The sequence below is a fragment of the Falco punctatus genome, assembly GCF_963210335.1.
Source record: "Falco punctatus genome assembly, chromosome: 7".
NCBI classification, from domain to species: Eukaryota; Metazoa; Chordata; class Aves; order Falconiformes; family Falconidae; genus Falco; species Falco punctatus.
Window position 1 is genome coordinate 12,420,156 of NC_137587.1, and position 12,427 is coordinate 12,432,582.

A 12,427-nucleotide genomic window follows, 5' to 3' on the forward strand; every position below is an offset into this window, starting at 1 on the left:
AGGTTGAGTGTGCAATAGAAAATTTTAGAAAGTAGATTCCAATTTGCAGCTTCATGGACTTTTGTTATTTTTAATGTGGGCTTATATAAAGTAAAATTTGAAAGTATGATCACTTCATAGTCCGAAGAATTAGTTAAATTTGTCAAGTTAGGGATATACTGGGAACTTGCAGAAGTGGAGATGGTTATTTCAAATTCTCTGCAAAAATGCCACCTCTCCCAACCTTATAATTTCTGGCCTTTATTACTACTGATTATCTTTCTCTGGCCACGGTTTGAATCATGCTGACATTTTCTGGAAAGATAGAGAGAGAAATCTTGCAGTAACTTTATGTACCTAATGAGAAGTTGGGGCCTATACACCATACATTTAGGTGTTCAGTTCATGCTTACAAACCTACTGCAGCACCACTCAAGACTTCCTCTCCTTTTACATGCTCAATTTACTGCTGATGTTAGAAACAGCTCAAGTGCTTTTCAGTGCTACTCTGCCAACATGCAACAAAGACAACACTCCATGGCTAGGTAAGAAAGAAGAAAAAAGTCTTTTAAATGATACAGTATGGTACTCCTGGACATGCAGCATCCTTAGATGTGTATCAGCAAGTCTTGCCAAAATTCAAAGTACTTACTCGTCATTTCTGGAAACAAACAGAAAACTAGAAATATACTCTCCAAACTAGTAAGCAGTAATTTAGTGACTCTACCAACGTATTATTTAGGTAAATTTCAATTTTCTTTAACTCTATTATTATACGTATTCATTTATTTTTCTGCAGTATTTGCACATTGCTTATAATGAAATTTACAGCTCTACTAATAATATCACCCTGTAGCAACAGGGAACATATTGAAACTAATTTTTGAGTTGTAAAGAAGAAATAACAAAATTTAAACCATTTTAGATAGCAGATGCGCTACAGAAAAGTAAGAATGGCACAGAATATGCACACTGTATTTCATGCATAACTCTCATGCTATTTTCTGCATCAATTATTTATCCTTAGAAAGATTAACTTCTTAAATTATCCATAATTCTAATTTAGCAAAAATATATGTTTCATAATACACTGATGTTCTTCAGAACTTCAAAACGTTTTATTTTAAAGGAGCTATATTGTAAGCAGAAGTAAAGAAAGCATCCTTCGCAAGCAGCTTATGCTTTCTTTAATGACAAAGAAACTTTTGAGTAATAGTAAATCTATCCTGTATATTTACATATAGTTTTATTTGTGGTGCATGTGTAGGCACATACACGCAAGTACTATATATCAAGCCAGGCTGTCCAGCAGAGGGCTCCTTTGAAACAGAATGTGAAAAAGCAGGCAAACTCTTTCAATGTATAGACAAAACTGAGATTACACAAGCAGTATATATGCTAAGGCCCATCAATTATTTTAGCAAATCATCAATATACAAATGGTGCACTGATGGAATAACTTTAAGTCTTTTTTAAAGAATGAAACATTTTCATGAAACCTGGTGGATAAAAATGTGGGAAACGAATGTTCTTTAAAAACTACTTTAATCTTCACGTTTTCCTTCGTTAAGGCATTTTTTGCCTATTAAGAATAATCAGTATAACTGTATTTTTATTTTCAGTAAAAATCTGTATAAAGCAACACATAGAACTTGAAGAAACACTATCTAATTATTCATCAGGCACTTACGTACACAATACTAAACCCAAAATGAAATGGCAATTAACAAGCTTTTTCTGTTTTTCTTTCATGAATAATATAGAAACAAAGAACTGGAAGCTAGCACAGAGCATCATATTTGATTCTGCCCCACACAGCCATATTTTAGAAACCACTAATTATCAACTTCCATTTTATGATGATTTACTGATAGTGCCAGTCTGCAACAGTATTTTGATTTCCCTTCCAGAACTATAAAATGCTACTGTGATATTAAGAGTGGTCTGTCTGTTTTTTTGCAGTTTCTGTTTTGTCATTTCTGCTCACTTTAACTTATTCCTTGGGCATTCCTGCATTACAGAATCCAACTGCTGTCATCTGTGCCCCTTGCCAGTCATGCCCTACACAGTCCTAGAGCTAGGCCTTGAATGGGATATAATTTTTTAAAACTACTTTTACAGAAAATAACTGTATTGTAACATGGGCTTCACACAGATAAGTGAAAATGAAAGATCGTGGAAAGTAAACTTTTATCTTTACTACAGACTTAAAAATTGCATAAACATGCTATATTTTCTTCCATATGAATATCACATTCTGGTATTTATGTTGCAACTAGCCAGACAACATTTGCTAATAACAGCTACTTTTAATACAGCATATCAAACTGCTTAACCCCTTGGCTTGCCGGGCAGTTTAGAAGCTCCTACTGTGATGTTTTTGTTCTCACATATGCGCCAGTAAAGGCTGTCACGCTCCTCATTAAATAAACAGACATACATGCCAATTAATAATTTAATTTACAGGGAGAATCTTGACATAGAGCTAGGAGGTGAATTGCTAGCACCTCCTGAATTGTCTCATCTTAAAATAGCAAGCAAACAGGTTTTAGTCCCACCTCCAAAGTTATGTCACTCTAATGACATCAGAATATCAGCAAATCATTAGTTTTGTATTTTATTGTCATTGTGAAAGTTGTTCATTATTATGTACAGTCATATAAATAAAGGCACGGGCCTTAAAATAAAGCCATAGCTTTCAGTTTTGCAGGTACACCATTTTTTTATGGTTCTAAATTTTGGCAGGATGGTGTTTGACATCTGTATTTGAAGCATGCTTAGCTTTATAGCTTTTTTATTTGGATGAATACCATTGTTTTAGTATTCCAAATAGAACATTACTATTACCATTCTGAAAAGTATTTTTTCTCTTTAAATATTCACCTGAATATGCAAATGTGCTTCTATTTTTCTGTTCTTTTCTAGCTGCATAGAACATTTCTGACATTTTATTTGGGAAGAGTCCCTTGAAATTCAAACGTTGTTTTAGGAAGGGACAGATCTCTCTTCTTGGTGCAAACAGTTGGCTAATAGCATCAAAATTATTTCTCCATGAGAAGCAGATACACAAATGGTTCTAATGGAAATATTTGGATTGTTTCCTCACTTCTAATTTGGGCATAACGTTGTCAACACTCCTGTTATCTTGCCTTTCTTCCTCATCTACTCAAGCAGAACTTTGTCAATGCTCTCATCACCATGTGTCTTGACTTCTGTCATCCCTCCTGCAAACATCTACCTTGTCTATTAAAAAATAGTATTAAAATTATGTGTTTCCTGGGTCAGTACCTTCTAATGACATGATTACTGCCACTCTGTCTCTCTTACACTTTTCTTACTAAACTGGGTACAAGGTACTCTTCCAGGTACTCTTGCCTATTTGCTCTGTCTTACTTCATATAGGAGTATTGATCTTTTGCTCCTGTTCCACCAGTCATAGCACATTTGATATGTCAAAATTATCCAGGTAAAACTCTCTTGCATAACAGCTTTCCCCAAGCACCCGCAACGCCATCTCCCACCTTTATTTCAAATCCCTATTTGAATGTGTCCTCTATGAATGAAGTTACAATAAAATCCACAACAGATTGGAAAATTGAAGGTTTCACTGAAATCTGAAAAAAAGTGAATTTTACAGTAAATATTTCTGCTTAAGATTATTGAGAGGAGATGGCTTTCTTAAGAAATTTTAGGAAGTAGTCCTGTTAAACTTATGGACCACTGATGAAATAGTTGGCTATGGGTGTAGGATTCCAAGCAGCACATTTCTTATCTTCATACAAATGCTGTATTGATATAAGAGATATAAATTTGTTATGGTATTACATTTCTTTTCCTCTTATCTCCTTTTTTTTTTTTTTTTGTTCTCTCTGGTGTAGTTCCGCAGAAAGAAAAGTTGTGAACTATCTATGATTTCAAACCCTGTATGCACATAAGAGAACGACACCTTTTGATTTAAAGTAATATTTTGACTGACAAGGTCTGCACATTTGGCTTCTCTAGCCAATGCTGTATTGATATCATAAAATTCTAAACAAAAAATATAGAACAGTATCTTTGAATTAGTTGCCTATTCTGTCCTCGTGTTCTTTTCATTATCTGTAGTTGTAGGCAAGTAGCAAGGCTTCTAGTTCAAAAAGCAAAGAAATAACGGGACATTTACCTTAGGCATATTCCTATCCCTCTTCCCCAGTTCTTGATGACTACCATCACTTACAGCAGATTCAGATCTTGCAATGCTCATAATGTCCCTGTGTTTCTGGATTCTTTCTCTGTACTAGTACTCCCATTGTTGCCCCTATCAAAACTAGCAACTGGTATAATTTCACAGTCAGATCAGCTACTGTAGGAATGAAGCTCAAGGATACATCAGTACCAGCACATAGCCATTTAGTGCATTCATGAAAGTGCCCGTGTCAATTTTGTAAGTATTTTTTTAATACAAAAGAAGATGGACTCCCAGTGCATTACCTTTTCAAAGCGCATCTAAGATAATCAAGAGAACCAAACCAAAAAGAAAAAAAAAGCATAATTTAAAAAATCTCCATAGCATATAATTCTTTAATAAAGAACATGATAAAAGCTAGAAACACCTATAAGTTCCAGAGATAATATAAATATTATTTTAAATACCAAACTCTGCCCTCAATTACATCGAAGCAAAATCAGATCAGATTTTAGTTGCAGGTATGCACTGCATGTTGCCCATTGCAAAAGCAATTCCCTTCTGTTTCAGTGAGCTGTTCAGTTTTGCTATGAAGAAGTGAATTTAGAGAAGAGAAGCACTATTTGCTCATTTTCTGTATAGAGTCTGATTTTACCAACAAAGTAATGTAACATGGAAGTGCGATTATTTAAACCAGCACTTCACTACACAGAGGGCTGTTCAATGCACTGTTCTTGCCAGGCTTGTCACAATGACTGACATTTTCTAATATTGAACTGGAAATAATATGGATATTTAATACTGCAGAGTTTACATCAAGTAGAAGAAAAGTGCTATTGTTTATCAGCAATCTACTTCTGATGGCATATATCTATATAGACATAATTATTGCTGTGATGAAACATGATAATCAAATAATGTAATAAACATCTGTATATTTGCAATGTTTCGTATCAGGTGATTTAAAAATCTTGTAAATCCCTATTCTTAACTATTTTCTATGCTTTCCACTTGAATTTTGAGTAAAATTTACCTTTTAGATCTGTTATTGCACTCATTAATTTTTTACAATATCCATCTGTGCATTGCAATCTCTATTCTCCGTGGCTCCACATTGTTTTGGCTAACTAACAGGCCCATATGTTGCCTTAATGTATTTCTGCACAATGTTTGTGCTTTTGGGGAAAAAAAAAACAACACAACAAAACAAAAACAAAAAACCACAGGGAAAAACCACAGGCCTAAATAAGCTATAAGGAGCATCCACATACAGTTAGGCTGTCTTTACTGAGTCTGGAGACATTATGATTCTGCTGCGACAAGCAGCATTTGTCTTCATTTTGTCTGACTGTCCTCATGTGTTATTATTAGTGGCTGTCAGGCAGCAGCAGAAAAAAAAAATAGCATCACTTGACTAAGAAGTTGAATGCATAAATGCAATAACTACACACTGGTAGCTGAGGAGAGGATGTCCGTTAAGATGGTCCAAATGCAAAACCCCTCCTATAATTACATTTAAAAGGGAAAAACCCAGATATCTGGCAAAACATAAGCATCCCTCCCTTCTGCTTGCATAGCTAAATTAGGAACTAATTATAAATACAACTTAGCAGCATCTGAAGAAGTTGCTTTGAGAACGTCCTTTCAGAATGTCAGTTTAGTTTAATAGCAAGAAAACAAATATGTTGGAAAATTCACATACAGTCTTGTTTTTCTGATAACATTGATAAATATGAACATTTTATAGAGGAGTGCCTTATCATACAGAAGTTCACACTGAAATGTATTTAACACTTTTAAAGCCCAGTGCACAAAATGCAGTCTCTGGTTCTGAGGTGCTCCAAATAAAGTTTCTTTTTCATAATTTTTCAGTTGTAACATACAGTGAGTAATAATAATAAACAGAATTGCTTTTATACAGCATAAAATAGTATATCCAGGAATTTACACTGTAAGAAGGAGAAACCATAGGCTTTCAACCTGAGATACATTCAGACTGTTTAAAAGAAGATATGTTTGTGATATTCTTAGCCTTAATGTGACAAATTATTTCTCTAAGACTACATATATGTTGAAAATACACACAGAGAAAGATTTGCAGACACTCTTTTATATAAAACAGCAAACTCAAAATTAATCTGTGGAATCCCTTAACAAACTGATGTCCCATAAAAGTTATTTCCTAATTACATTGTTTTATAATAACTTACTTAACTAAACTTATTTCACATAAGGATTCATAATCAAATAAGTGCCATTACAAAGATCATTTTTCCTTCAGCAATAAAAAAAGCCAAAAAACCACCCCCAAACCCAAATTAATGGTGAAATGTGGGTCCTGCTACAGTCAAAGGCAAAATTTCCATTTACTTCAACGTTTCTATTGCAAGAAAGCATGCAAACAAGTTATACTGGGAATCAAAATGAAATAACGTGCAGCAGATAATACTGACAACAGTTTCCCATGAGCAGCCTTCAATGACATACAGAGCTACCAGGAATTTCGCCAGCAGCTAAAAGATCTGGTGGCAGATCACTGTTCACATTACCTAGGAAAAGATGCTTAGCACTCACTGCTGCTCCTGTTTGTCTGTTTTTATTCTAAGTCTGTCTGTTTGTATCCTAGCTCCCAAATGCAATTTCCAAAATTAACCTTCACTTCTAGCTGTTTTCATTTGGAAGCCTTCTACTATTTTTCTCCTTTAAAATTTCACACTCTAGCAGATCCAGGGGTGCAAGTTGAAAGGGGAGCTCTAGCTTACAGTTGTGTCACCAGTGGATCAATCACTAGATTTTCTAATCTTGGTCAGATTTTATACAGTTCAAAGTGATAGCAACTCACTGCCCTTCACTGCCGCACGTCACAAAAGCTGTTCACCTTCAAAAAGTACATATGGTAAATGGAAATAGACTGGAAAACTGATGCCGCCAGAGACTGAATGATTTGTTCAGGAAACACAAGTTGTCTGACATGAAGCCAAAAAGAACAATCCAAATTCCTGAATCCACTTTTCTAAGCACAAACTGGTGGGACATCACAGATGCTGACGAGTTAGGCATAAGCTTAACTTTACGCATCAGGAACTGTGAGCACATGGTCACAGCTTTTTTCTCCTATTAGCACTGCAAATCCCAAAGCTGGGGCAGGAGAAAAGGGAAAGGAGGCAGAACTAGGGTGGGCTGGGTATCACTTTGGCCTGTTTTCAGCAGAATGGTGAAATTATTTCTAAAAGTAAAATATATATGATTGCTGTTGATACAGAACTGAGGGAGGTAATACCTTGACCCACATATTCTATCTTTTAGCTGCGTTGAAAAACTTTAACTTAAAGAAGGAAAAAGGTTTCAACAAAATAAATGAGAAACAGACATGGAATCCTACATGGCCATATTTACAGAGTTATTTTTCTGAACCACACTGAGGTAATTGTACAAGATTATACTACACAGAGCCATAAAACTGTATGCAATCTTTAACAGAAGCAGCGTCTTTGGGCCACGCACAGGAGACAGGAACAATCACTTTTGTATTTCCTATTTACAGAAATGCCTTTGCATTCCTTGTTTTTCCTTTCTGATATTACACAAACCACTAGTAAACTATATACAAGAGAAAGACCAAAACAGAGTTAAAAACGAAGAAGAAAGTGATTTACCACTTTTTGGACAAGGATAGTTAAAAAGAAAAACTATATTTAAATGACAGAAAAGCAGAGGAAATGGAAAGAAGTAAAAATTAATCTCCACCTAACGAGTAAGAACTCCCTGTATTAGCATCATGTATAGCACTCTTGATCAAAATGAAACTAAGAATACCCTCATTAAGAATTCCATTTTCATGATGTTGGCCATGCAGCACAAGATATCAAGATTCAAACTGCATTTCAAATTCCTAAGCACTAGGTAGCATAGAGACGTACTAATCACTTTTGGGTTTCTCCAATGTCAGACAAATCCTTGCTTCAGCTTCTTCTGGAATATGTTTGGATGAATCAAAGGAGTTTAGCCTTTCCTTGGCCACTTCTGTCAATTAAATGGCCTGTGCCCTTATTCTCCAGGACATAAACAGCTTTGTTCTGTGTCCTTCCATACAGTTTTAATGCAAGTTTATGGGCTTTTCAGACTTACTTCATCCTTCCATAATTCAGTAGCTGTTCCTAATTAATTGCATGCTTGGGCACTGTTCTTTCTTATCAAGGGGGTTTCATTCCTGTAAAGTTTGAAAGTTGGGTTTCACCCACTCTTGTTCTAGCATAAAAGCATTCACACATGGAGATAGTCAAAATCAATTAATAAAGAACATATCCATGTGCAGACAAGCAATGTAATATCACAGTATAAAAAGAAAGCTCTTTCTTCAACTTTTAGGGCTGCATACTTAGAGGCTCCATAGCAAGTAGGGAAGTACAGATGGGAAACTTGCAGGAGTTTGGTCATATTTGTTATATTTTAATAACAGAAAATAATTCACAGGGAAATATATCTTATTACCATTTTTTAATTGCTTAGACTTGCAGAATCTTCTGAAACAAATATAATCAGTAATGGGTTAATAAGGTCATGAATATGCATAAACATGTTTTTGCCTTTTTAAAAATTTTGTTTCTCTGTATTGATGTTTGCCTGCCTGCAACAGTAGCAGAAAAAGGTACTCCCACCTCACAACTTGATCTATTCTCCATCAATTAACATATGAACTATGTAACAAAGCACTTTATTCGATGTTATCTAAGCTGTTTTGTTCTGGTTTTTCTAGCAGTGGTGGATTTTGTATTGTACCTCACTCAGATCTACAGGGTGCAGAAGCATGCGGCTTTGTCTTTCGGTGCGCTCCAAGAGGCTACATTTTTCAACCCTCTGCCACTCCCCATTTCCACGAGGCCTTGCAGTGGACTCTTGTATCACACTCACACATGTTCTTTTCCAAAGGGAGCACTCAGCATTTCAAGCTAAGCCAGAGAGCAGCTCTGATATTTCATTCCTTCATACTGCAGGAGAGGCTGCACTTACTGTCTGACAGAGTATAACACTTCTCAAACTCCTCAATCAGTTAAGTATTGTGTATTAGAAATCTTATACTCTTCTTGTGAAGAGCTGGAAAGAAATCTCAATAACATAACCCTCTAAGAGTCTTTGTATATTTTTTCATCTGTATGGTTTATTTTAATCACTGAGAGGGGCAATGAGCATTGAAAAAATTAAGGCACTTTTACATTAATTACTGATTCACGGATATTCATAAGTTCTTTCTGATCAGTCTCCTGTCCTTCCCTCTACTTTTTCCTTTTTTCTTTTTTTTTTTTAATTTTCTGTACTCTTGCAGAAATGTACAGATCAGCTTCCTTTGGAGGAACTAAGTATAGTTCCTCTGAATTTATACTATTTTGACATGGTTTTATTAAAAATCACTTTTCTTTATAACCTGTATAATTTTTAAATACTTAAAGAAATTCTCTTTTGTCTTTCAACTTTCAACATTATGCCTTCAATTTTCTTCACAACCATTAAAAATTACCCAGCTCTTTGGATTTTATGGTTAGGTTGAGCATATAGAACCACATTCAGATGGCCTACCTGCTCTTAAAATTTTCTGTTGGCTAGGCATTTTTGAAGGCCAAGAGGTACGGATGGGGACAGAAAAGTCAAGCCAAAAAGCCTCTAATGGCATCTGGACCAAACCTTATATCAGGCTCTCATTACATCACCACCACATCACAACGGGGGGTAGAGGCCACTCTTAGATATGTTGGAGAAGAACAGGAAGAAATTCAGGACTAAGTCCTGTATCAGAGAAATTGCTGACCATTAAAGGTAGCTAAGACACTCCAGTGTTTGAAACTGCAAAACTCCTAGATCAGCCAGATAGTTTTCTAACATGCAACTTTCAACCAGAGCCACAGGAACTAGTAAGGCAACATTTAAAGTACAGAAAAGTTTCAGAGAGCTATGTCAACTCTGAGTAACAAATCATCATTTCAAGAATAAGCCTTAGTCAGTGGACACGTGCCCAGTTGAGAGGACCCACAAGATCACCTCTACACTGGAAGGCTCCTAGGACTCTGGGAAGAAGCTGCAGGTGGGGAGAACATAGTACCCAGTACCTTGGAACTGACATCGGCTGACCATTTTACAGGGGTGTGAAGGCAACAGCAAAATCCAGTATGTGCCAGCAATGTGGCAAACAAAAAGACCCACAAAGGCTGGAAACCTCCCTACAAGAACTATCACAAGCTATTTTTCAGTTGCACAAATTTCAACTTAATTTCTGATTAAACCAAAGTCTACATAAGCAGAGACAGTCACTCAAGTCAGAGCTCAAAAAAAGTACTAAGCATAAATTCAGAAAGACCTATGGTGAATTACATACCTTGCCACAAAACATAACGAGCAAAGCTGTGGGCAATTGAGCTTTGTGAATGACACAGGGCTGAGGACACGGGAAGTCTCATTCTGATGTGATGAATTTTTCCATGCATTAAACAAATATGACCAAACAGGCACATAAACCTTTCCCTCCATCTTTTTCACTTTTTAGAACAACTCCACATCCAAACTTGAAATGTAACAGAAACAAGTATATATGAGCTGAAATGCCATCAATCACAACATCCACAGGCAACAGCAAACACAACAAAACCCACCCTCAGTCCTATATAAGGACTACATGATATCTCATCCTGAAGGTTCTTATTTTTGGCATGCATTGAAAACAGGCAACAAGAGTGCAAAGCTGAGACAATAATTTCATCAAGAAATATGTGAGATTTAGCTACTAGTTTGGGGGGATTGTTTTAGAACAGATGAACATAGAGGTCACTTTGAATTAGAAAACAGATTAAAGATTAAATATAGTACCAACAGTGACAAGTACACTTGGATCTCGGCTTATATGGATTTATTAAGAGCCATTGCCAAATAAATCCCCTAGACTTATTTCTAACAGTGTGGGATTATTATTCGGTTCCATTTTTGAGATTCAAAGTGTTCATTTTATTTACGTAACGCATAGGTGAAATAGTGTGCTCATCTAAACTCAGCTGAGTACACGGAGAAGGGATGCTCTCCTACAGGCATCAGGTTATTGATAACTCAGAGACAACTGTCACTGTAGCATTTGACAAATAGACAGCCTGATCCAAGAAATTTACAGAAGTGAAGGTAATGATTTCTCTGTGTGTAAACTCTCTCTGTGCATAGTGTCACAGAGTAGTAAGTGAAGTAATGTAAAGAGGGGGAGAATCACAACCCTTTGTGAAATGTTTCAAGCAAACATTGAAGTATCAGGAATTTGAGCTGACTTGAGAGTCATGTAAATAGTGTCAGCTTATAAAAACAAGGTGATTCCCTGGATAGGAGAATACCTATACAGCGTGAAAGCTCCCATGCGTATGTAAACATTCTGTGTAAATATTTGGTTGAAGGTTTCACTATAGTGAGCTTTTGCTGTCCCAGAGTGTGGGCGTTGTCTAGAAACCTGAGATCAGGAATGACATGATCTCATCTCCCATTACTTAGATAACTGCATTTGATGCATGCCTCAGGGAAATTGAAATTATCTTGGCAGAGGATAAAACAGAGGATTCAAATGTGCTCTTTAACTGATGATCTGGACTTTGAGAATGAAGTCCCATTTGATTTCAAATAGACTTCTAAATATTAGAGAGGAGTTGACAGATATAAGAGAGTTGAGTCCAAGGAACCACAGATGCAGTTAGTGTCAAGCTATTTAAGTTTGGGTTTAGGACTTGTTCAGTGGATTCTATTTGCTTGCAATTTAGAGGCTTCCACAGCTGAGGGTATGGGATTGTGTCATTTCATGAGAGTTACAAGCCGTTAAAAGGAACAGAGACATCAGTTTGGATATCCTTTCTGGAGCATTTCACATGCATTCCACAGTCCAAAGGCTCATAAAACTGTACAGCACATGATGTTCTTATCAAGTCGGATACATTGCGGAGACTACTTTCATTGCTTATGGTTTGCCAGAGAATACAAGTGCGTCTTTCATATATAATGAAATGAGTCATATTTTTAGAAGATGGTCTAATCATCCTGATTTCATTCTATAAGGTGAGACTGTTAAAGGAGCACAGGGTGGCTTTTTGGTCAGACAATAAAAGAGGTGTGCAGCAATTAACAGACAGACAGCAGAATCAGGAACAGTGATTAAATTATACAGGGTTTTTGTCCTAAGGTGTTTGATCCTCAATATATCTTTCAGGACTAAGCACGTGCCCAGGATTTGTAATCAAGTGGCTGATGTTTGCACTCACTGAGTTTCAG

At 36.1% G+C, this 12,427-nt stretch overlaps 1 protein-coding gene across 3 annotated transcripts in view; it reads right to left on the minus strand.

Moving 5' to 3' along the window:
- The window catches only part of NPAS3 (neuronal PAS domain protein 3), a 622,181-nt gene that overhangs the window by 267,930 nt on the left and 341,824 nt on the right, over positions 1 to 12,427 (minus strand). The gene's annotated exons all lie outside the window — the stretch shown is intronic.